Source organism: Erpetoichthys calabaricus, chromosome 7, assembly GCF_900747795.2.
Source record: "Erpetoichthys calabaricus chromosome 7, fErpCal1.3, whole genome shotgun sequence".
Classification (NCBI taxonomy): domain Eukaryota; kingdom Metazoa; phylum Chordata; class Cladistia; order Polypteriformes; family Polypteridae; genus Erpetoichthys; species Erpetoichthys calabaricus.
This window is the reverse complement of record NC_041400.2, coordinates 110,645,118-110,668,300: the sequence shown is the minus strand read 5'-3', so window position 1 is coordinate 110,668,300 and position 23,183 is coordinate 110,645,118.

Below are 23,183 nucleotides of genomic sequence, written 5' to 3'. Positions count from 1 at the left end.
TTTGCAGCTGGAGATCCACGGAGGGAGAAAAATGAATCACGTATCATAAAGTAGTTTTTATTCCTGAGCTTTCAAACCCTGCCAGGGTTCTTCATCAGAGGATAATGCTTAGACTTACAAGAATCAAAGGCAATATATAGCAAAAAATTACATGGGGTGGGGGAGGTGGATAAGTCAGTGTGATCAGGATGGGGGGGGGGGGGTATTAGGTGTACAGTTTATTTATTATAAACATGTTCTTCTTAAGTATGCATATGCTGGATTTATTATCTTAGCTTATAGAGCATTATCCTCTGATGAAGACCCCTGGCAGGGGTGGAAAGCTCAGGAATAAAAACTACTTTATGATACATGATTCATTTTTCTCCCTTCGTGGATCTCCAGCTGCAAATATGCAAACCGTATCATAGACCTTCTCTTCCATTCGTACAACCTTCGGGCAAGAAGCCCTCCAATGTATTAGACGATGGGAAACTTCGGCAATCCGTGAAGAACACAGCTATGAAAAACTCTTCTTCCTACATAGTTGTATCAGGCATGATGTAACTCCGAAATGCTTACGATTCAAACCACCAACGAACACCCCAAAGATGTCAACCATCATGCAACAATTTACAAAACAAGTTTTATATGAACTTATTACGGAAACACACCGCCAACAAAGCTTTTACTGATCTGAAACTACGAAGCAACGTTCTAAACTCTTCACAACATGTGGACAAACGATTACAGAGGAATGGACCAAACGGATCCAGGACACAGCTTCCAAAAACCGTATTTCTAAATGACATACACTCAACAAAAAATTGAATAAACTCACTGGTAATCAACATACTAACAAACCCCAATCCGGAGTACCCAACCTATCCAAAAGACAGTTCTCCACCACAGAACACATTATTCTCTCCAGAGGATTAAAATTCAACTACAAAGACGCATCTGACATGAACTTCCTAGGTTCCTTGGAACACATCTTATTAACCGAAAAAATACCGACAGGAAAAGCACAAGAAATAAGGTGCAACGTCGCCAGCCAGCTACACACAGGACAACCGACCACACATATTTCGACAAGTGAACAGAAAGCTCTACGATCGCTACGGAATGACAACAGCATCATTATCACACCAGCGGACAAAGGAGGCACAACTGTTGTCTTAGACAAAGAACAATACACCACGGCTAAGGAAGAAATGCTTTCTGACACTAACACTTATGAACAGCTGAGTAATGACCCAACGAAAACTACACTTAATAGAGTAAACAATACTCTGACCAAACTCTGAAATAACAACCACCTGGATGCACAGAATTATTACAAAATGAAATCCAACGATGCTAACTGCCCTGAATTTTACGGACTCCCGAAAATACATAAAACACCACTGAAATTCAGACCAGTGGTCGGCCTAATAGGCGGAACATCTTACAACTTATCAAAAAGACTTTTCCAGTTACTCAAACATTTAACTTATGACTCAGAATATTCAGTGAACAGTGCTGAGTTGGCATTACAGTGCTTGAAAGATGTATCCATCATTCGAGGATGAGATCATGGTCTCGTTTGACGTTGTGTCGCTATACACCATGATTCTGATTCATTTGGCCACAGAAACACTATTAATGAGACTGGAAAGCGACCCCACCATAGAGACAAGAACCAAACTGTCCATTAAAGACATAATGCACCTAATATCACTTTGCCAAAAAACTCACTTTCATTTCAACAGCAAATACTAAACTCAGAAAGAAGGCATGCCAATGGGATCGCTGTTATCAGGACTTCTAGCGGAACTGGTAATGCAGCGATTTGAAAACGTGGCTGTATCCCAGTTCACACCCAAAATTTGGATATGCTACGCAGACGATACATTCGTCATATTAAAAAATGACCAGCTGAATGAATTCCACAACCACATCAACACAATATTCCCTGCCATCCAATTCACAATGGAAAAAAAAATTGTAGCGGGGCTACATAGTTAGTATTGTTAAATGTCAGTTCTAAGTGTGTCTTGTTTCCATTGTCCCGTTTGCTGTTTGTGTGTGTATCAGGAAATGCCGTCCCCGTAAAGGGGGACGGATGATGGAAGAAGACCACAGCCTCTAACCTGGAAAACACCTGTTCTTAATTAATCAATTACAGCCGTCACAAGGACTATTTAAGTAATTAGAAAGGAGAGAGGAGAAGAGAGAAGAGAGGAGAAAGGAGACCATTCGTTTTCAACCACGTATCAACTTACTTGCTGTTTTTCCACATCGCGCCTTTGCACCAGTTTGTTTTTCATTTTGCCGGACTGCTTTCATCCTTCATCTGCTGAGACCCCGGGGTCGATTCGCCATCCACCATACGCCGAGGAATCATGGTGAGGTTGTTCCATTTGCCAGGAAAATCAAACGACTCATTTACCACTAGTTCAGTCATCTGTATTCAGGGTAGTTTTTATAACCGGACTCAAGTTCACAATCATTCAGCATATCATTCATTTTTGTTATTCGTGTTGTGTGTTATATTTTACAGGGGCAAGGGAGGGTTTTGTTGTATTTATATATGGTGGTGTCTCATTGTTGATGTGGTGGAGGGATATTTATATTTATATATGTTTCTATTTTTGCATTTGTCTTGTGGTTTCATTTAATACATTTAATCAGTTTATTTTTACATCATCTGCTTTTTGCGTGCTTATATTTACATTGCCGATTGTGGGGGAAAAGTGTAATTTGTTAAGAGGTACGGCTTGATAGTTAGATTCATCTCAATAAATTATCCAGGCCACAGGTCTTGGAGGTGTAGCTGCCAGCTGGGTACAGGGTTGGCCGTTACAAAACTAACCGACACATTAGCTTCCTGGACATCTACATCGAAAGAAATAATGACGCCACCCTGACCACAAGTGTTTACCGTAAAGAATGTTACGCAGACAAGATATTACACTTCACCAGCAACCACCCGGTATCTCATAAACAGAGCTGTGTTAAAACTCTATTCAGAAGAGTCCACACCCATTGTAATACGAAGGAAACAAAAATGTATGAGAGACGCTATCTCTTCCATCTTTTCACTTCAAACGCATGCTCAAAAACATTCATTAATCGGAGCTTACACAGAAGACACCAAAAAACTCAGCAAACAATCAACTTGAATCAGAACCCCCACCCCACCTGGCACTCACTCCCTTATCACCACAAGGTGTCTGAAGGTGCAGCGCGCATCCTGGCCAAGTCAGGCGTCAGAATAGCACACAAACCCACAAACAATTTGCACACGGTCCTCTTTAATGCTAAAAACAAGAAATCGACAGCTGAAATACGAAACGCAGTTTATAGCATTCCATGCAGTTCTTGCTCAGCGGTATACTTAGGACAAACTTCAAAAAGAATCACAACACGTATACAGGAACATTGCAGCGCTGTCAGAAGAAAGGAATCACTATCACTGATCTATACGCATACTAAATCCAACAGGACATACATTTAACTGGGACAATGTACAAGTAAGTTTAAGGTCAGTACTAAAAGTGCCAGAGAGCTGACCGAATCCTGGTTATCAAATGAGAATGCCATCAATAGACACTTGGACATAAATCCAGCATATGCAAATTTAAGAAGAACATGTTCATAATAAATAAATTGTACACCCAATACCCCCCCGCCTCCTGATCACACTGACTTATCCACCTCCCCCACCCCACCCCACCCCCCTCCATGTAATTTTTTTTATATATTGCCTTTGATTCTTGGTGGCTCTGAGGCTAAGGATCTGCGCTGGTATCCAGAAGGTTGCCGGTTTGAATCCCCGTCACTGCCAAAAGAGATCCTACTCTGCTGGGCCCTTGAGCAAGACCCTTAACCTGTAATTGCTCCAGGGGCGCTGTACAATGGCTGACCCTGCGCTCTAACCCCAAGGGGTATGCGAAAACTAACAAATTTCTAATACGAGAAATCGTATAAGACGAAATAAAGAACAAAAAAAAAATTCTTGTAAGTCTAAGCATTATCCTTTGATGAAGATCCCTGGCAGGGGTCGAAAACTCAGGAATAAAAACTACTTTATGATACGTGATTCATTTTTCTCCCTTCGTGGATCTCTAGCTGCAAATATGCAAACCGTATCACAGACCTTCTCTTTCTTAAATATATATGTACAGTATATATATATATATATATATATATATACATAAATAATATTATACTGTAAATATATATATATGTATTATATATATATATACATAGTAAATATATCTTGCATTCTATGTGTGTTATTATATTAATTATGCTTTTTGCCTGTTGTTAGTATTTCATTACTGCTACCAATCTGACAACGAGGAATTAACGTAAAAATTTCACTGTACTGCAGTATGTACACAGCAGTGAACCTAAACATGAATAAATCAAAAGCAGGAACCCATTTATTTCATTTGCAAAGTATCATTACAGCACATGTCTATGCATGCCTTTTGAATTTTTAATATCTAAGCCCAAGATGCAATGTTAGCTGAAAGTTCACATTTGAAATGAATCCCCTTAGTACATAGATAACTGCAACTTTTTTTATTCATGTGACTTAATCACACAATGGATGAAACTTATTATCACAGGCACAGGGGTTTAATTAATTAATTAATTAATTAATTAATTAATTAATTAATTAATTAATTAATTAATGTCACTCCTCTTCAGCTGTTGGACAGGGGTGCCAGCCTCATTTTTTCTCTTGTAAAGCTTTAATACGTTATGTCCAGATATTTGTCTATTTATGCATTTTTTTTGGGCATACATGACTGCCTTTGCATCTAACAAAGTTACTGTTGAGTATTGTCCATTTATTACTTGAATGTGGCATTTGCACACACATAGAGCTTGGGAAACAATAACAGGATTGTCCAAACTAAACAGAAAATGAAAAGACTGAGCAAGGCCATGGACATTTATAAGAAACACAGCACAAGAAAAAGTACAGATATTAAAATGTCTAATCATTCCAACAGAACTGCCAATTTCCTATTTAAATAATGAAAACTAGTAATGTCTGTTCAATTGAGTGTTAAGAAACTGAAAAGATGACCTTGAATACCAGTCTGTAGATATTTATGACTACAGCTACCTATTAATTCCTTTTTTTCAGGTTTTGCCATTTATATTATATAGCTTCTTCTATGTTCATATCTTCTGTTCAAGTATCACTTCTTATACATTTTAACAAACATTTATATTTACACCAGAAAAAAACAGCATGCACACTTGAGTCTCAGAGTGTCTCATAATTACCACATACCTGCTCTATTTTACTTGTTTTTTTGTAAACGTGACATGTTTATAAGATGTGATAGCTGCTCTCTACTGCTCTACTGCTATGGATATACCAGACACCACAATGTACCGGATTCACATGGATGTGTATGTTAGTGATGACAGAACACCAGTTAACATAACATTTACATCTATGAGAGAAAACTGAAGATCATTTTTGTGGCAGTAATGAAACCTGAATCTTGGAGTTGTCTTCAAAACTACTTTTACTTGCTTATGAAATATCATACAGTATAAACCATTGTTTGGTGATCCAAGCAGGGTATACATATCTTACCAATACTTTGTAAGCTTATCTATACTGAGTAAATAGATAACTTCCTTGTTGAACTGTGTTTAATATTTTCAGTATTTCTCAGCAGCTTGTGCACAGTAAGAGAATGGATATGTACAGACTTAGCACCACCCTGTAGTAGTAATTCTCTAGGTACTTATACCATATTGGACATACATGAAATGAGCATCACTGCAGTGTTACCTCATTCATCTCTATGCTTATTTGTGATCCTGATTGTTTCTGATGAATTTGTTCAGGTTGTCACTTCCAATCACAGCTGTTCTCCTTCATGAGACAGCAGGGGTGAGACACAAACTCAGATCTATAAGCATTCTCTCTCATCAAGCTCAGCCAAAGGAGTTCTCCTCAAGCAACTGTAGACAAAGCTCTCGACTTGCAAAGGGGCCACTTATTCAACAGCTGGCTTCATTCTCTCTCAGCTAAGTGCCATGCACCTCTCCAATTATACTGTACTTGCCTACTTAAAGAAGGGACTAACTCAGCAGAAATACTATTATGTTTTGCTTTTGATTCTCCTTATACTTTTTATAATTTCCCATTTTCTGCTGCATATCAAAATGGCTTGTACCTTTACCACAGTCCTTTGCAACAGGAAAGCTTACTGTGGTATCCTAATCTTAAGATTCCTTTTTCAAATACACCCAGTATGGTAGTGTAAAGGAAACTGCCTCTGTTCTTTAATGTGTCATCAAAACTTTATGTGCCAGTACATTTGCCATGAAAATGAAATGATGAGATCATATATCTCTTTTATTAACTTTAGTATTTATATAAATATGAAGTACCTATTTAATGATAAAATGTTTTGACAAAGACTTTTAAACTATTTGTATATTTTTTTTCACAACACAGTGGGTTAGATGGGCTGAACTGTTCTTGTTATCTTAATTGGTGTTATTTTACAGCTATGTTATGTAAATTATCCTAGCCTTCAAAGTATCAAGAATTTCCATATAACTTCAGTCGTGTCATAGTGAACGGAGGTGTTCACATGGCAGGGCTCCATCATGTCAGTTCTGATAATGGATGCCAATTGAAACCATAACAGGGATGATCTTGGCTCTTAATTTAAGGAAAATTCACTAACACTAATCACAATAACAACATGATTTTTGGAGGAAACCTACAGGAAAACTGCATAGACAGGGCGACACCTTCAGAATTAAATATTTTAATATAAAAGGAAATAGTATTGTTTACAAAAATGTTATCGGCTATCTTATTTGCAATGGTGATGGATAGGTTGACAAATGAGATTAGACAGGAGTCCCTGTGGACTATGATGTTTGCTGATGACATTGTGATCTGTAGCGATAGTAGGGAGCAGGTTTAGGAGACCCTGGAGAGGTGGAGATATGCTCTAGAGAAGAGATGAATGAAGGTCAGTAGAAACAAGACAGGATACATGTGTGTAAATGAGAGGGAGGTCAGTGGAATGGTAAGGATGCAGGGAGTAGAGTTGGTGAAGGTGGATGAGTTTAAATACTTGGGATCAACAGTACAGAGTAATGGGAATTGTGGAAGAGAGGTGAAAAAGAGAGTACAGGCAGGGTGGAATGGGTGGAGAAGAGTGTCAGGAGTGATTTGTGACAGACGGATATCAGCAAGAATGAAATGGAAGGTCTACAGGACAGTAGTGAGACCAGCTATGTTATATGGGTTGGAGACGGTGGCAAAGACCAGAAAGCAGGAGACAGAGCTGGAGGTAGCAGAGTTAAAGATGCTAAGATTTGCACTGGGTGTGACGAGGATGGATAGGATTAGAAATGAGTACATTGGAGGGTCGGGTATATTGGGAGAAGGATGCTAAGGATAGAGCTGACAGGGTAGAGGAAAAGAGGAAGGCCTAAGCGAAGGTTTATGGATGTGGTGAGAGAGGACATGAAGGTGATGGGTGTAACAGAGCAAGATGCAAAGGACAGAAAGATATGGAAGAAGATGATCCGCGGTGGTGACCCTTAACGGGAGCAGCCGAAAGAGGAAGAAGATAAAAATGTTATGATATTGACTATTATTTAAAGGAAGTTGAATCACTGTCAGCTTCTAGTTATTTTACTGAATCTATGTCTGTGTACAGATGTACAGTAGGTTCTACAATGATTTTTCAAAGAATAAGCCTAAATATAAGAAAAAGTTACCAATTCATGATTACCTCAAGCTGACTTTACTGAAAATGAGCATGTTTTAAAGTTTTATGATTCAATTGCTAACACAATTTACATACAGTAAATCGCTCAGGTTTCCCATTAACACGTTTAATTATCATTGAAACAGAGCCAGTAGATTCATTTACTTTAAAAGATATGGATAAGATATTCAAAGTGAGTCAAAAATGCATTAAATTGATGTTAGTATGCTCCCCATTATTGTAATTTGTTTGCATTTTTCTAACTATTCAATGTAATTCATTACATTCATTGAAATAGACACACATGGCAAATGCTATTTACAAAAAATGGAAAAGTAAATATGCTTTTAAAGTTTCTAATTAAATAAACATTTGGTTTGGGACTGAAAACATTAACTCTTTTTTTTTTCCATAATCCCAACTAATTTATTTTTTAAAATGCTGTGGGGCACACAAGACAGGAAGAGTATGTCACAGGATACAGTTATGCATACACGTACAAACAAACCTATCTTTTTCATGCCCATCAACCTGACAAGAACTGGGACATCTGGAGAAAATACACAACAGCAATTGAACTCAGACACCCAAAGATGTCTTCACATTCAATAAACCTCCTCATAAAAGACACATAGAAAAACTTACTTACAGAAAATAGATGGGTGGATAGATGGACACTGGAAAATAACAGTCTGCTTTTTTATTTTTTTGAGGATGACTTCGCTAGCAAAGGCTATTCGAATTAAAGAATAAGAAAAATCACAGCGAGGTGGAATGCTTCTGGGAAATTAAACTGTATCATAAAAGTAAAACTAGATTTGTGCCTCAAGAGGAACATCTTTGACAAGTGTGTGCTCTTTTTAATAACATACAGATGTGAAACATGGTCACTGAATGCGAAAGTGATTTAAAGTGTCAGAGAACAAAAAGGGGTATGGAGTGGTGCTACTGGAATAACAAGAAGAAACACATGAAGAAAAATGGATAATAGCACAGGAAACAACAGTACAATAAAAACTCCAATATAAAAGTGTACAATAGTGAAGAAACAAAGCCTAAACTGATTGGTAATCATTCATATCAAAATTTATCATGAGAGCAAATACTGACGTTTTGATTTGTTGAACATGATTTATACTTGTACAGAAAAGCAAATGCTTGCTTCATTTAGAGAAATTAAAGATGTATGTATCAAATGTTTGTCTGGTTTTGCCCTGTTCATTGCAGAAACATATTTATTCTCATTACAAAAATGTGGGGACATGAAAACTACTCCCACCAGATATGGACTCACAGTTAACCAATTAATTTAACACTTTTGCCTGCCACCTGATCTGCACCAAACCAGGTCCTCACCCTTCACCTTGAAGGAAGTGTTACCAGCCTCAGGCCTAGGGGAACTTGGGCCAGGTACAAACCACTGTTGCTACAGGGTTTAGCCGCAGCAATATGGTGAAAAAGCATAAAAGAAGCAGGCAGCAGTCATAAGTCTCAGACCATACTTCTCTGTTCTCCTTTATTCTCATTTACCCAGAAATATATAAATGCTTCAACCACTGCATAGATCAACATGACGATCAGTGAAACAATGGTACATGCCAATTTCCTCTGCAGAACAAATAGTGTAAACACATTTACTTTGGTTCAACAATAGTATTGTGGTCAACTATCAAAAAGTACCTGATTAGAAACCAATGTCCACAGAAATTGTTAATTTTCAAAGGAAGCTGGCAGTTCTGTATCACCACATTGTGTGTGGATGAGATAATAATCAAAGCAGTTTGACTATTCAAAGCAGGAGACTCTTTAGCAAGACAGGTAAATATTTATGTCCTGTAGATAGCCATCAACAATAACCAGTAGCAGAATTTTCCAGAAATTTTTCCTTTTCTTTAAAACACTGATTTATAACCCATTACACAAGCCAAACTGGTAGAACAGAGGAGTGGACCCAGAGCATGCTGTGTTAATTTTATCTTAGTTGGCCAGATGGAGAGATGGTGACTTGATGAGTCCGGTCTTCATCATGTCAGGAAAATAAATACTGTATAATGTTGATAATTAATGTGACATACACATTTTGGGATGTACAATGTTATTATTGTAGGATCAGTGGAACTCAAGTTCACTGTGGATTGGCCTTCTCTCACACCCTAAGCTTAACACACACACACTGACCCTGTCCACTTAAGCACTGAATATGACTGGTGCCTGCACAGCCTCAATAAAAGGACTTGCTAGCTTTAGTGTGGAGAACAATTGGGTGTCCCAGGACATAACCTAGATGCAAAAGGCTGATATACCTTTGTCCCTGAGAATATCCTAGACAACATGAGGCTGATAAATCTTGGTTCATGCTACTTACCAGCCAATACTGCATTACTCCCACCATGCTGTCTTCATGAAGAGGCATCCCCTTCTATCCTGTTAACTCTGAGCAAAAGAAAGTGCCAATGTTCCCATACCAGGTACCCTGTATTTACTTTATACTTCAATGAAACAAGATATGCAGACAAAATATTGAAACTTAATAGCAAAGTGTTATTAAAATAGAGTAATAGCAAATTTACTAGATGAAATAAACAATAGCAAATAGTAAGTAATAGAAAAGTGTAGATGTAAAGCCCTAATAAAAATACACCCTTAATTCAAAATCAAAAAGCTTAAACAATACATTTGTAATGATGGATGAAGGTAAGATCTGTGTCAGAAGAGAAGTGTGGTGTTGGGCAGCTTTTAGATTTAGCAGTTGAGCTGATGAATGAACAGGGTCTTCGATGTCAAGATGGAATGGAGTTTCTCCCTCTGCTGTCTCTCCGTCTCTCATCGTTCTTTAAGTCAAAAGGCCCATGTCGAGTTCTGTACATCATGATTTTACATACTGATAATAGGCTAGCTACTCTGGTGATGAACAGCTCTACATAAAAGCTCTAATCATGAAAGTATGTACTTTGTCTTGTCAAGGGTATTTATTTGTACATTATCTGTAGTTCCCTTCAGAAAGGTCTAGCAATTGTGTTGTAGGTAGTCTATTCATCCATCCATCCATGGATAGGTAGGTAGGTAGGTCTAGGTAGGTAGGATAGGTAGTCTATTCTAAGATTATAATTTGTGAATTATAGAGTTCAGTCATTTTCTGACCTGCTTAGTCCTAAGCAAGGTCACGGGGGGCTGCTGGAGCCTGTCCCACCTAGCATAAGGCGCAAGGCAGGAACAAACCCTGTCTAGGGCGTCAGTATATTGCAGCGTTATAGAATTAAATAACATAAAACATATGCAAAATACATAGAATTGAAACAAAAACAGAAACAATATTCTCAGAGTGCCACTCCAGTGCCACATGGCACTTCTCTGTAAGGAACTGCTCCCAGAGAGAGTTAATTTACAGATCATTGCAGTCCATTTAAAAAGATTGCAATTTGCTTTTAGTATGGTGCATACAATACCAAAATAATGATTGTCCACTCAAAAGCTTTCATTCACAGTAGATATCAATTTAAGTGATGTAAATATGGCATCAGCTGATGTGTGTTAGTGGTGGAGTGTCTGTTTCTAAGAATCACTATCAATATTAGCTTATGATAGAAGAAAAACAACTGAAATAATTTCCCCATCCAGCCATTAATATTACTTAAAACTCAGAATAAACTCAAACTTTTCTCTCATTGTGCATGAAAGCATTAAATTAAAAAATGTTATCGGCCACAACTATAATACATGGGATATTAACATATAAATAAAATTAAATTTTTGGGTGGAATATTCCTTTAAGTTCTAAGATAGCTGTGATGTTTCTAAAAAGGGTTAGTAGATGCGTTAAATATTCAATCCATAAAGCATTACAATAGCCAATTCAACTTAAATACAATTTTGTCCAGCATACTTCAGCTTAATTCTGCAATATTTCAAGGAAGAGAAAAGTAATTCAGAAAGCAAAGAAGTGTCATGGCTAAATATTAAAACTGTGCCAAAGATAGCAGATAAATTTTCAATGGATTGACCCAAATTAAAAATAAAAATTATTATTATTTTTTTTAATATTCCCTTACCATTTACAAAGATACAACCTATTTAGATTTTTGTTTCTGAAACTAAAGATAATTCACTCATCCACTGTTTTACATTAATAATATGTCTCTCTATTATAATAAAAAAATCTTGGGTCGAGACGTGATCTTCTCGGAATGACACTTTGACATCCCACGAGACTAGACTTTACAACCTTTAGTAGCAAGACCCATGAGACAGTGACCTATGCACGTCACGCCCTACTTACAAGCACTTTTAAACAAGATCACGGACATCTAACCTCTCAGTTGTTGGAATGCTTTTGGCAGACACACGTCCTATGCTCTCAGCTCTTATAAATAGTTTCTAGATGACATGACAATGACTAAGTGAGGAAAAAAGAGAAGTGAGTGCAGAAAACTCAACAAAGCAGCAGTTGATTCTTGCAAAGAGGAGGTAAAAAAAAAAAGGTATTTGTATCCCATTATATCCACCTTTTAAGAGGGGGTTTCGGAGGAGCAAGTGCGTCTCCTTAAAGTGCATTCAGCACCCCTCTTCACAATGCAAGTGGAAGAGATGCGAAGTGGCTGTCAAGTAGCGCTAGTCGGGTGGGGTTTGGGGGTTGGGCAAGCGAAGCAAGCAGGAGGCAACACTCCCTAGTCTATTTGATGATATAATTGAAGAAGCATGATTTGATTTAATTTTGAGTACCATCAGCATATGAATTAAACTAATATTGTGATTACAATTACAATTAAATGCAATAGATACAGAAATGAGAATTTGCCCCAGCACCAACCACAAAGGGACAGCGTGTCTAACTGGACAGGAGTAAGAGAGTGCTCTCTTTGGATTTCTATACAGTACATACTAAAAGTGAATGAGACTGGTGCCAACTTAATTTTTAGATCTGTGTGGAAGAATGCAATGATCAATATTATCAAAAATCTGCACTCATGTCTAAAGCAAAGCAAAACAACAGCACAATTTCCAGAAGAAACTGAAGTAACATTTACAACATGTATCAGTACACTGACTGGGTCAGAACCCAGACCAAAATGTGTCATAAATATTGCATTTTTATAGATTTGAGAGGTATAATTACAGTATTCTCTAAACTTTAACAGAGATAAGGTAAAATAAATATAAAATTCTTAAGCTAATTTGTATCTTAACATGATATCTTCAATAAAGGACTAACAAAGGTCTGCTGTTATGCAGTGGCGTAGCAAAGTCTGGTGGCACCCGGTGCGGAGTTTAATATTGTCACCCCATGTCCACCAAAATATAAAGTGAAATTTATTGAGAAAGCAATTTTTTTATTCAATTGGTTAAGTAAAGAGGGCATAATGTTAATTATTTTGTAAACAATTTTTTATGAATAAAAAAAAAGTAAAATGCCTTTTTATTAATAAGGAATAAATTGCTAAAAATGGTATCACTATTGAAGTCTTATGAATAGCACATCTCAAAAAATACATTGAAATTGGAACAATAAATTATGACACGTTTAAGTTACCACAGATTTCCGACATGAATTTCAAGGAAAATCTGAAGAAGCGTCGAAAAATTAGAAAAAAATATGTTTAAAAATACCGTCTTGGCGACGTAAACTAAAGGCAATAACGAGCCAAATCAAGAGAATGCCAATGATAATTTCCCAATACTGCCCCTTCTTGGCCTCTGATTTGTCACCAAAAATTACGCCAAATCACCAATTGACCAGAATTGTGACACATGATTTTTTCATGTGTCCCGGCTCGTATATATAGGGGCCTTAAGATAGTGGGATGGGGAGGGAGATATTGTCCGTTCGCTCGTAGAATGATGGTGGGTTCTAGAGCAGACAATACCTACCCACCCCATTGTCTAAAATGTTTCGCGCTGACTATATTATTATGATGTTCGGGTTAAAAATATCATCTTGTTGCACAGAACGACTTGGGGCGATGATATATTTGTGGCAGGGATGAGACAATGAGTCACAGGACCGGTTGTTTGTTTTCTTGAGCACCAGCACAGTTCAAAAGAAACGAGACAGAACACCCCCTCCCCCCACACACCACACAATAATACTAAATCATTACAGCATCACATCGTTCACCCGCAATTTGCTGCAATTATGGATTGTTAAAGCCCATGTAAATTATTTGACATGTTATTTTATGTAACAAAAAGGCGCATTAATACAAAACCGGCAATTTTTTGTCGGAATAGCTTTTGTCTGGAATAGCTTACCAATAGAAATTCACCAGGCTAATGCTGTGGAGCATTTTAAAAAACTGCTAAAAACCCATAGAGTATCCCTGTTAAGCTATATATGCATTGAATTATCATTTTCTTCAACGCTCCACAATCTGTACTAATCCCTATTATTGTCTGCTGTTCTTTATGGGGGTTTTCTATGGTGGCGATCTGCGCCACCTCCACCTGACCAAGATCATCTAATTCTTTCATGTGAAGCCTGAAAACCATGAGGACTGACTTAGAACATTTATGTTAGGTAGAATGCCCAGTGTGCACTGGCCAGTCTTGTGGCCTTGGAACCCCTGCAGATTTTTTCCTCCTATATGGAGTTTTTTTTTCTCTTGTTGTTTTATTGTCCTCCGACCATCGGCTCTTACTTTATTCTTTGTTACTTAGTATTGCCTAAATTTATTTTTATCTCATATAAACTTTTCTTTCTTCATCTTGTAAAACACTTTGAGCTACACCATTTGTATTAAAAAAGTGGTATATAAATAAATGTTGTTGTTGTTGTAGTTGGAGTAATCAGGGTTCAAAGCAATTAGGGAAACTAGCATTAGAGGGAAAAAAAACAAACATTCATTTATTCAATGTTGGCAGTGCAACTATACAAGTGAATTTTTCAACTTGAAGTTGTGTGTAAAGTCTTGAGTGTAGGTTTAATTTTGGAAATCAGATAAAATTTATTGTTTTGTCTTCGGTTTAAGCTTAAAGTGGAGAGCACAACACCAAACACTGTTACTAGAGTTGGGGACTGACTGCTTAATCTGGTAAATTTAATTTATGTAGACAGATAGGTAAATAGCACTAGTTTATTATTCATTAAATTCTTAAAGTGTTCCCTAATAATATTAATTAAAATTATTTCAAGAATTTCAGATTACCTGTGTTAGGTTAGAAATTGTTCCAAAACATATTGAGTGTTAAATTTCAGCAATATTTTAATCTATTAACCTAGAATAGTAAGGAGTGCATGTTTTATGCACAGCTGTTTTATAAACTTTATACTTACAGTCCACATAGACCAGTAAACGTGCAACTTTGTTGATCTCCACTTCCACTCTAATTTACATCTTTCTAATTTAAGACATGACATGTTCTCAGTGGGTGGCATGGTGGTTCAGTGGTAGAACTGCAATCCTGTTAAAGGAAAACAGGATTCAGTTCCTGGATGCTGCTTTTGTGAAGTTTGAATATCTCCCTGTGTCCAAATGAGTTTCCTTCCACAATCAAAAGACATGCAAGTTCTGTAAATTGGCATTGTTAAAGTGGTCCTGGTGTGTGTGTTTGCCTTGTGATGGGCTGGAACCCTGTCCAGGGATCATTCCTTGCTTAATTCTGATGCTTGTTGAGATGGCTTCAGATTCCTCACAGCCCTGCTCTTGATAAGTGGAGTTTGAAAACAGATACATATGTTCTCATTAAACTGTGTGTGAAAGTTTTTAATTAAAACGCAGAATGCAATTATCTCGTCTTTCAATCTAAAATATGATTATGCAAATGTATAAGATCTTTGAGAATTAGTAAAAATGTCAATGAATTGATAAGGAAGAGAAATCTTATAGAGGTTGTCCTTTACTACATCTTTGTGATGTTGCTAAACTTGACAAAGAAACTGGAATAAGTTCTGTAAATGAATACTGTAACAACAACAAATTTATGATTTATAGGGAAAGACAAAACCTTGATTAAAGGAATGGTAACTGTAATGATTTACTGAATTGTGCATGTGTATTGTAATTTGCCTTCTTTTGTTTTATACTTGTTCTTTGAGATGGTACTTAGTAGATTTTTTTGGGGGGAGTAGTAACATCGTAGAATTGACATTCTACAATTTTATTTTTATAGTTTCATTCTAATACTGACTTCAACATTTAATTTACCCTCTAGCAATTCCTGCACATTATTGAATTACTCTTTATATCTCTTTTCCTCTCAACAACAAAAGAAACCAAAGTAAATGAAATTTCAGAGTAGAATCAGACATTGATTAAACACACTGCACAGCCATGGGAAGTCTAAATTGCATTCAGCACTCTAAATGATAGTACTGTACATCTATTGTTTTGCCATGGGATCCTGCTATGACAGGAACAAGACAAAGGAGAATTGATTACTATACACAATACTGGAGTTAAGGGGATTTTCAGAGAGCAAACAAAAAAACCTTTATTTTAATCCTGCATAGGCTGATTAAGAACTGAATTAAGCAATATTATTACCGTTCATACCTGCTTTGTCCAATTCAGGGTCAAGAGGGCTGATGCCTATCTTGTTATTGGCCACTAAACAGACAACAGAGATAAACTAGGTGCCAGTCCACTGCAGGGTCCACTCCCATGGACCCAGTTTAGAATTGCCACACATCTTTGTGATATGTGAAGTAAACTCCACACAGGCATTGACCAAGCAAGTTATTCAATATTGATGTCATGGAACTGTGAGACCTCTATACCTCTAGACCACCCTCATTTTTAAGAATATTCAGATCAAGTGAAAGAATGTTGTCGGTCAGACTGAAAAGAAAACCAGTCTTTGTGATGATGCGAGTTTGCTGCATGCTTCTGTCTGCTGTCTGGGAGCCCTTAAACCCAACACCATCGGTAATGCTACTGATGAGCTAGGCAGTGAGGCAACAACAATGGAGCAAGGGGATGGTCTATAAAAGTGCCAAGTGCTTTTATTAAAACAATAGAACAATGTCCAAATTAAATAATATGCAGTGATTCAAAATCTCTTCATTAAATAAATAATCCATAAAACAAGAGTGAAAAGTGGAGGTTAAAACCATTCGAAAAATCTTTAAAACAACGAGGTTAAAACCATGCAGAAAGCAGTCTTTTAAAAACATTACAAGCCCGGTGTCTTCTACCTGGTGGCTCCCCTACTTCTCCCGTCTGGACTTCTCAATAGGGGAGTTGCCCTACATGCAGCTGACCTTCTCTTGTGCCTGCTACAGCAGTTTGGATTGCCTCACCGATCCCTGGCTCCGGTAGGCTCCTCCTGACAGCGACTTGAGATTCCCCAACGACCAGGGCTCTCACGCTGGGGAAACCACGTCCCAAGTCCCCGACTCCGGCTGCCTTCCACGGCCTTACGCTCAGTCTTCCGCCCTTCATCACTGGTCACTCCTGCTCCATGATCACTCAGCGGGACCGACCACTACTACTACTCCCTGGGTGTCGGCCCAACACCCAGGCTCACTGTTCAGCTGCATGCGAGCCTGCACTCGCTCGCTCTCCCGCACCGGCTTTCTCTCTCTCCACTACTTCCTGCTTTCTCCTGCAACCTCCATTTCTTTCAGTCTCTTTTCATCCTTCCTTTCTCTTATAGCCGACTCGCACTTCTATTTATCAAGAGGGAATGGCAGCTGTGGCAAATCAGCAGCCCCAGGAACAATCACGGATGCGGACCATTTCTCACCTGTGCACTAAGCTGAAAAACGCCCACATTGCGAATCACCCTAAGAATCGCTTCAGCCACACAACCACCATGCCCCCTCACCAAGCCACGAGTGCGGAGATTATTTATTTTAAAACTGGCCTTTAACAGGAGCTGTGGACCCGCTATACCACAGTCTTATGACAGTTATTCTCCCATTCCTTACTGTATTACATAACAACAGACAGATAAATCATTAATACTGGTAGAGTTATTTATCCAGTACAAATAATATCTCAACTGTTTATAGATCACCATGAATAGAAAAATGTGTCCCTGACTTGCTTGAAATAAATATTTTTCTCACCAGTTTTTATATTTTCATGAATGATGCATAAAAACTATTAAAAAGCATTCTAAAAAGTATTCTAAAGCTTGCTAAAGTTTCTTAGATGTACAACATAAACAAATTTAAAAATCTTTTTTTCTACAAAACATATATTATGGCTCATCTAAGAACAAGTGAGTTTCTTTTTCAGTACCATGCATCTGTTATCATACTGAATTAAATTCGAGTACTGAGGTAAAAGTAAACCCTGTCAGGTGGAAAGGCTTGCAAAATGCAGCCTTCTTCTCAAAGAGTTTTTTATTCAGATTGCAGAATAGGATTATATCTACCTTCATTTCAGACTTTTCTTTTTGATAAAAATTGGAGATTTATATGGAATTATATACAACAGGGGCACTCACAATGTATCTAAAACAAGATAAAAATTCAAGGAGTAAATGATAAGCAATACAAAGCTAAGGTTCACTGGCACAAGAGAGTCAAATTGAGAAGTTCTGGAATGCCATGCATGATTCATATATACAACTAAAGACTAAACTAAAAAATTAGCTTGCCCAAATATAATTCGAAAATGATGTGAAACTTATTCTTTTCAGGAAATGTAAAACACCATTGTGTCAACATGAAAATGTACATTATATAATCAAAAACTAGAACGGTAACAATGCAACTACATATATATCTTCTTTTAAGCCTTTACTACTGTGGTTTCAACAAGTATTTTTGCAAAAGTGTCATAAATGGTATAGTAACAATGCAGGTAAAGCTAAATGGTATAGCATAACCGGTTAATTAATTAATTATTATTGTGGCTGATTGTGTTTTCAAAAAGGGTGCAATCAAATATGGAATACAGGTAAAAGACAAATCCTACGGTGAAGTTATATTACTTAGAAACTCCACTATGATGTATAAAAAATATTACTTTTCCTAATTCATTTTTAACAGTATACAGTTGACTCAGAAAGAGTAATGCTGCAGATATGAGGAAGTGAAGAAATTGTAAATACTGGAAATGTAAAAATAATTCAAAAGGACACTGACATTCTTTAAATGATACACTGTATGTCAAGAATAACATTCAAGTAGCAAGACCTTAAATTATTCATATAAGTTGGTATGCTTTAAGTTAGAGGAAGCATATTCTCTAAAGGACATACAGTAGGTGTTTATGCTGACACAACATTATCATTCTGTTGGCATCGTACAGAAACATATAAAAAGGCTAATGGCATATTAGGTTGCATCAACACAAATTGGCTCATTTAAATCAAGTGGCATTGTGTTTAAACACTTTCTTTCTATATATAAGCAGGGAATTACATTTCTTCAAGACTGAACAAAGAAAATAAAAGAGGATATGGTGTAGGTTCCCAAATTTCAAAGGTAAACAAGATTATTGTTCCAAATAAAAAATGAAACGTGCACTTGGGGATGCTGCTGATAAATAAATGTACATTTAAGACAGCAAACAGAAAGTTCACCATCAAACATTTTGTGTTGGCAGTCTGCAACTATTTGCATTATATTGTGGTGATGACAACAAGCTGATGCTGACATAATTTAAGAAACAGAACACTGAGGTAATGTAAGTATCAACTAGATGGACAAAACCCTCTCAGTTGTACTTTTCCTAATTTTCTTCAGTTTATACATATAATTTATTACAAAATCTATGTGTGTAGCAAATAAACTACGTATACTTATGAAACTGTCCACAGGAACTGACAACCATATTTTTCCTTGGCTATTAAAAGTCTTTAGGTGAAGGTAGCTTGTGTCTTGGTTTTGAGTAACAGAACTACTTATCTTCTGGATCATACATACCACTCATTAATATCGTATGGACTATAAATAAATGTGTGTGCATCTGTTATTTAGGACAGTACAGTTTAGAACTCTTTTAATTTGAGTCATAACCATCAAAAGACAGAGCAGGTGCTGAACTCAATTTATTCAATAATAAATTCAAATTGTTTAATACAGCATTAAAAAGAAACATTAACAAAAAATTCAAGACTCTTATTTCAAATTAAAATAAAGGACAGGAAAAGAACAAAAAGCAGTAATTAAATAAACAGCAATCAAATAAACTTTGAACCCAAAAGTTCACAAAATTCCATATTAAAAAATCTTAAATAACCAAACCAAAAGTCAAAAGCCAGAAATCTCAAAATACTAAATGGACAACAGACTAAAGACTTTCCGTAGAGCTAAAGTAAGCAGAAGAGCAAAGCTACAAGAACTAATGCCACAGTAAACAAGTTGTGGCAATAGGTGTTTATTATTTAACTTTTGGGTAACAGCATCCCTAAAAACTGCAGCACCTGGCGGCTGTATATTAACACTAGAATTCCTGAAGCCTACGAAAAAACTTGTAATCCCGGCCACGTTAAATCCCTTCGCACCTCTCCATCAGTGTCTTTTGTTTTGTAAATGCATCGATCAGCACAAACAGCAAGCAGCCTGCTGTCCCAACCCCCCTACCGACTGAGCTGAACTCATGCAAAAAATTCTCCCAGCTCAAGCCAAGGCTCCTTATCTGTGTGTGAGATCTGTAGTTCCTTAGGCTAAATAGTACAGTATATCATCATTTGGAATACATGCATTTCATGTGTGTTCTGTGTCTACGGCTAATATGCGACCAAACTTTACACTGACTGTTACAGACTGAAATCAAAGGCTTCTTTTTGGGAGCACAGCACTGTCAGATCTAAATAGCAGTGTGGCAAATTGCTTGCATACTGAAATGACTTTAGCTGCAGGTGGAAGTCCCATTTACTTTATGGGGCCAAGCAGAGTGCAGCAGTCTATTAGCCAGCCAAAAGCACTGTGAAGAAGCTGTTTGTTGTTATGGTCCTGCCTTTGTCTAGTCTGATAGCGGTCACGGGACATTGCATCTTTGATTGCCGGTACAACAAATAATTCTGAGCAGGCATCAGCCACAGCGCTGCTCTTGTGAAAAGGGTGGGGATAAATGCCATCAATTCAGAGAGGTAGAGGCAAGTTTGTTGTACCACATGAACATCACTGAGAGAATAAAACTGAATAATAAAAAAACAAGCGCTAACTTTTACAATAACCAAAATTTACACTGGGTGTTACAGATTCAAATCAAATGCATGTTTTTATTATATTGTAGAAATAATAATAAAAATAATAGCAGCTCACTACTCAAAACACAAAGCGCCCAGTCTGAAACCCAGGACCTTCGGGTTATAGATAGATAGATAGATAGATAGATAGATAGATAGATAGATAGATAGATAGATAGATACTTTATTAATTCCAAGGGGAAATTCACAAAAGAAAAAAACAAAACACGGAGCTGCTGAAAAGGCTGCCACTCTTGGAGGTGCCTGAGTCATAATATGACTATATATATAAGGCAGCAGTTCTTACCTCTGCACCATTCAAGTATATGTGTAAATTCCCTGTCAACTGACATTTGAGCTTGAGTTTTTAACTCATTGACAGCTACATGTAAATCGAATGCTTTTTTTTTTCCTTTGGTTATATTCTTGAATAAAAGAGTCTTCACACATTATACACTTCTCATCATTATTAGTATAACATGGAAAAGTTTCTGCTTTAGGTATGTGTTCAGCATTTCTTGCATTTCCTTTCATCCTACACTTTCCCAGATCTTTGTAGACACTGAACACACATGCAATGCATGTATTCCAAATAACAATATACTGTATTATTTACCCTGTACAACTCCAGGTACCTAACATGCAGATAAGGAGCCTTGGCTTGAGCTGGGAGTGTTGAGCTCCATCAAGGTGGGGTATAGGACAGCAGGCTGCTTGCTGCTTGTGCTGATTCAACACATTTACAAAACAAAAGATGCTGATGGAGAGGTGCGAAGGAATTTAAAGTGGGCTGGGATTAAAAGTGTTTTCATAGGCTTCAGGAATTCTAGTGTTCATAAAAAGAATGCCCCTATAACATCAATTAACACAAAAAAATAGCACACTAATTAACAAACTAATTCATTCAATACAAGTTTTTATGAATATGTTGGCAGTAATAAACATAAAAGCATTAGGCTAAAAATTTGGGGCACAGACTGATTCTGTGTTGAAATGTTTAAGAGAGATGTGATCAGAAGAAGGACATGTTCAGAGTTTTGGATTGGCAGAGGTCAAATCCAGCAACACTAATAAGACTGGCATCTATTTTAATTAGGGAAAAGGGGAGAACCACTGCTAACAAATCTAAGCATAAGTCAGAAACCACACTAACCAAAAATGAATCCCTAACTAATGAAAGCTTAGGAACACACAGACATGGTTTTGTATAGAAATTCCTAAAGCCAGGATGTAGAGTAAGTCACATCGGCATCTTAAATATTCATTACAGAATAATGGCAAATGTTGCAACAATGCTGATCCCATGATAACAACCAGAATATCAATAATAAAGTGCCTGTCAGAAAAAAAAATAAAATGTGAACTGCAAGAACAAATATATGAACAAACATATAAAATAATGTAGAGGTGACAGCGTGATTATAATGATAAAACTAAATAAACAATGCATTGTTGTATTGTTAAAAAATGTATTAAAAAAACAATGCATAAAAAATATGTCAAAGGTAGACAAAACAAAGAACTATTTAAGTTAAAAAAAAAATAAAAGAGAAGAGTACAGCAAAAAAAAAAAAAAAATATTGACAGTTTGACCCTGGCAATGGCAACATTAAATGCAGCGGTTTGTTTTATATGTCTTTTTACTTGGTACTAAAAAAGATGAAGAGAAACCATTCTTTAATACTGGAAGAATTACTTATGATTTTTAAGGGCAGACACCTTTCCTTATTGACAGTATTTTCTTCCTGCTCATAACTGTGGCAACTATCCATTCATATGCTAGATTTTCCTGGATTAAAATCAGGTAATTTCACAAGTGGATAACCAGTCTCTGAGTTTAATCATTGAGAGTTTAAGTTTGTGTGTTTCCTCTTCTGGTCTGCTTCACTTTTAGATTTTCCATTTCTTTGATTTATTTTTCACTTTGTTGTTGCCTGCTTCCTTTAGTTTCCTCTATTAGCCTGTGTTTTGATGCTATTTCAATTCCATTTTCCTTCTGGTGTAAACTCTCCACACACAGATTATGGCAACTTTATGAGCTCTTTATACTGTACATTTCATTTGATATTTGTGTGTGTCACATATATTTTGGATTGTCACGGTGTGCGTGTGTATTGTTGGAGCACAATGTCATACAGTGTATGCTCCCCCTCTTAAGGAAACCCCATGGAGCAAAACATACTATAATTAAAAAATCACGCCAAAACAGGAATTCTGTATAAGTTAAAATTTGTTGGATTCTGAGTTAGGATGGCATGGTGATGCAGTGGTCAGTGCTGCTATTTTATGGATCCAGCATCTTGGGTTTGAATCCCTCTCATGGTCAATATTTTGTTCTGTATATGTCTGCTGGTCTTTTCTCCCCCA